Source organism: Amblyomma mixtum, chromosome 4 (assembly GCF_055824585.1).
Source record: "Amblyomma mixtum isolate Tamu chromosome 4, ASM5582458v1, whole genome shotgun sequence".
Taxonomy (NCBI): domain Eukaryota; kingdom Metazoa; phylum Arthropoda; class Arachnida; order Ixodida; family Ixodidae; genus Amblyomma; species Amblyomma mixtum.
Window position 1 is genome coordinate 15319449 of NC_143015.1, and position 4199 is coordinate 15323647.

A 4199-nucleotide genomic window follows, 5' to 3' on the forward strand; every position below is an offset into this window, starting at 1 on the left:
ATGTTGAGGGGACCTGCATCTAGTGACTGCAACTATGTCGGGAATCCCCCACCTCCTTCGCTATTACGGAAATTAAAAAGTATTGCGTAAGGCCGTTACAACACCCTCCTGTATATTGTTTTCAGGAGCATTGACAAGCTCCTTTTCGTTATTCCGTGACGTATATTGTCAGTACAATTACGTATTAATGCTAACAAGTAAGCCGAGGAAAGGCAGCCGTTCTTGAAGTAAGGGCGCCCTCAAACTGTACTACATCGAACGAATACGCTGTCCCTTAAAGGAATCGCTCTATACAATTCCATTCCATTTTTCGATCGTTACTGTCCAACGCGCTGAAATCAGAACCATTTCATCAAAGGTTCTACATTTCTCTTTAAAACGTCCTGAAAATAAAGGGGGAAATACGGGTGTGAGAATTCAAGTAAGCGCCCATGCCTTAGAAACACTTTAGATTAATCTCAAAGAGCCTGGTCCTCTGTGCGATTAACATCTGCCATTTCTACCTTTGCAGTTTGTATTCACGTGAATAAGTGCTGCGACGCAACAATCACAAAGCCAGTATTTTTTCGTTCCTACCCTTGCAATTGTTGCTTCGGAGCCGATGACACGGTGATGTGGCGCATATCAGTTTTCTAAACACGAACACACGCAAAAAAGACGTTATGCTATGCAACCTTATAATTATTATTTGAGAATTGTACAACATACTATTCGGTGGGAGATGCGGCGCGTATACCGACAAGAAGTTAGATTTCGGCTCTGTTTTCACGAAAACAATAAGATTTTTAGAGGGTAAGCGAAGAATTTAAGCTTATAAACCAATTGCCTTCTGTGGTCTTGGATATCAGATCAAGCTGCACACGGCAAGAGTGCGAGCGATAAAGATACGACCGTGAAATGGGTTTCTGTTTCACGTTTTACCCATTTTACCGCGAGACGGCGGAAAATCATTCCGGCTGCAAACAACCCTGTGCGTGGCTGCATCAATGGCGTTGCGTGTTTTTCGCGGATTACGTTTTCTTCAAAATCCAGCTTCATCGTCCGCTTACGGTAAGTCTACACGTTTATATTTTATTCATTTGGTCTCCTAAACCACTCTAAGCAGAGCTGTGTGTGCAGAACAGATTATGGGCGCAGCTACAAACGTCCTATCTTCGTTTCTAAGGCGGAAGCCATCGGGTTCTCGACTAATGCCGCTTATCTCTGTCCCGCTGTCTTTACTAACGCGCGGAAAGGCAGTCTGTGCGATGCCGTTGATGATAAGCCGCTCCTCGCGAGCTGTCTACTAGATTTTTCGTGTTTCAAGGTAGATGCGCGGCCAGAAATGTCGTTTAGCCTGTGAATGACGGCCGAAATGGAACTGTGTGTTAGTTAGCGCCGCGTGAGCTCAATTTACTTTGCACCTCCGAAAACGTACTTACATACAGTCTCGTTCAGTGGTGGATTACATTTATTTTCTTATCTTTGTATTATCGCCTCTCTGGACCATGGAGTGCTGTTCTTTTTGAGGTGTGCATTGCTTGCTACGTATGGACGCTCGCTCGGTGCGCGTCGTGGACGCCGACGTTTCAGCAAAGGTGTCTTGTAACGCTATAGACTGCAGCGCGAGACGTTTGTCAAAGTTGTATTCAAGCGGCGCTGGAGCAATGCTTATAGTGTGATGGGTGAATAAAATTCGTTGCCGGCGCGAATGGCCGTTGTGCTCAAACACCGCGAAGAACCCACGAGCTCCATCCCATCTCCCCTTCGTTGCACACGTATGGATTCGTCCGTGTCTGTCATCAGAGCCGTTGGCCGCCGCCGCTGGCTTGCGGGCACTTCATTTTGAAAGCTGGGTAAAGGTCGGCTCGACAAGAGGTGGCTTACATTTCGTTCCGAGTGGTTCGTTCATGAATCCCGCTCAGGCGTGCACAGATTTCTAGAATACCATTTGCGCTAGAGGCAAAGTATGTGTTTCTGATTTCAGACTGCTACGTTACGAAAGCGCCGATGTGACTCGCCGCTTATTTGCGCCTAAAATTAAATCAAGCTCTCGTGTTATTATAGCTGCGCCTGTTGAAGGCGTTAATTGTTTCATTGAAATACTTCCTACTTTGAGCACGTTCAATGCTTTCGCTGATTTTTCTAGCAACGTTGGGTTAGGCTGCCTCCATGCAAGAAACACACCTCTTTACTGCGCTGTTGGAGCTGCACTTGAAGGAAAAACTAAGTGAATTTCAGGCGGTATTTTATCGTGACAGTAATTTGCTGTCGAAACCTCGCGACTGCTTTTGAAACGGCGCAGCTGCAGCCTCTGCGTACTGTATTAGTTTTCTGAATAATGAGCGCGGCATGGAAGCGCTGCAACCCGCTTGTTTCTAAGAGCGCGTGCAGATGTACGAGTATGCTGTTCCGTCTTTGTGCTTCAAGTTATAGGCGCAAATCTGTGGTGAACTGGTTGCTTCTGCCTGCTGGTTTTGTATCGCTTGTGCCCGTTTGAGTATCGGCTTACGTACACTCGTCCAAATCTTTAACTGCCTTAGGTGTTGAATCGCTAAATGCACCTGTAAAAAGGTGCCTTTTGGCTACACTGCTGGCATATTCATGTTGTAATTTGATGCGTGAGATGGCATTTCATAGTTTCGTTTTGTTAATATAATGTTTGTACTTGCATGTTTAGATCAAAGTTATCAGAAATATTCATCGTCTGCCGCTACGAAGAGCCGAAACAAGCGGAATACGCAGCAATGGTTATGGTGGCGCATTTGCACTAATCTGGGTAAACGACTTGTCCGCCATGAAAGGAGTGGTACTTTACCCAGAGGATGAGGCCATATGGACAAGATCCATTGCTGCGTATGCCGCTTGTTTCAGCTGTTCGTAGTGGCAGGCGAATGTTTCTGATAACGTTGATATAAACACGCAAGTACTGCACTCAAACATTATATGAACAAAAAGAAACCACGAAATGACATTTCACTCGTTAAATTACAGCATGAATATGCCAGCAGTGTAGCCGAAAGGCACCTTTTTTACAAGGTGCATCTAGCGATGCAACACCCGAGCCAGTTAAAAATTTGACCGGGTGTACCACGCTTATTTCACACAGGGTATTCTGAAGCGCTTCTTCTATAGCGGTTATAAGAATAAATGCTGCAATATTCTCCTTTTTGATCCCTCTGTAAGGTGCACTGAATCTGTATTTTATAGAGGTGGCATTCTTAACAGCGCCTTTTGAGTCAATGCAGATATGTGGCACAATTGTTCGAAGTCTTCTGTTACAAAAAGTGTAAAAGGATTGCCATAAAGAGATCAGTATTGGCTGTAACAGTATTGCCATACAGAAATCAATATCAGTACTGGATTCAGAGCAGAATGCTCCAGGGATTAGGGGTCTTTGTTACAATGTTTTATGACGACACTTATAATCTGTCGTGTATTTACTGAAATGATTAAGCCGGCGTGATAGCTCAGTGGCTATCATGTTCGTATGGCGACCTGAAAGATGCAGGTTCGATTCCGGCCTAGGCGGTCGCATTTTAATACAGGCAAAATGCTAAAGGCCTGTGTACTCTGCACAGGTGACCGAAATTATTCCCCAGCCTTTCACTTTAGCGTCTCGTAGCCTGTGTCGCCTTGGGTCTTTGAACCCCATAAAACCAAACCAAAAGATCAAGATTGGCTTTCTAGAATGGTATAGCCAGGATATGCCTTGCATTGTAAAGCACATGTGTAGAGATGGAATGGGAATTTTTTTTTCAGTTTCTCTTATATTATTTTTTTCCTTTGTGCTGTACAGGTGAACATGCCCAGATGATTTACTGCAGACAACAGGCCACAAGAATGCTTCTGAGGAAACTAGCCGGACTGTTACTTTCAACTTTTATGTTACTGTGGTGCATTCTTATGGTGCATGTATTGCATATTCCCAGCCTGGATAGCTTGGAAATAAACTAAATTTGTAAGTATATTGATTGTTTCATGTGTGAACTCTGTCTGGTGACCTTTTTCAATGATTGTGGACAGTCTATAGGCAGTCTATAGATAATGGTCTACTAATAGTTTAGTAGACAGAGGTCTATAGACTGTCTATAGTACTGCCAGGCCACACACCTATGGAATGTCTATAGAAAGTCTATAAACATATGTCTACTGGACCAGTAGACTTTTGTCTGTAGACTGTCTATAGACAGTAATCTACAGGAAGTCGATGGCCATAA

At 44.2% G+C, this 4199-nt stretch overlaps 1 long non-coding RNA gene across 1 annotated transcript; it reads left to right on the forward strand.

Annotated features, from left to right (window-relative positions):
* The first annotated feature begins 421 nt into the window (after positions 1-421).
* On the forward strand, positions 422-3949 carry LOC149345748 (uncharacterized). Its single transcript, XR_016292029.1, has 2 exons — positions 422-1050; positions 3779-3949. It is a non-coding gene; the product is annotated as an uncharacterized LOC149345748 (long non-coding RNA).
* Positions 3950-4199: the final 250 nt, after the last annotated feature.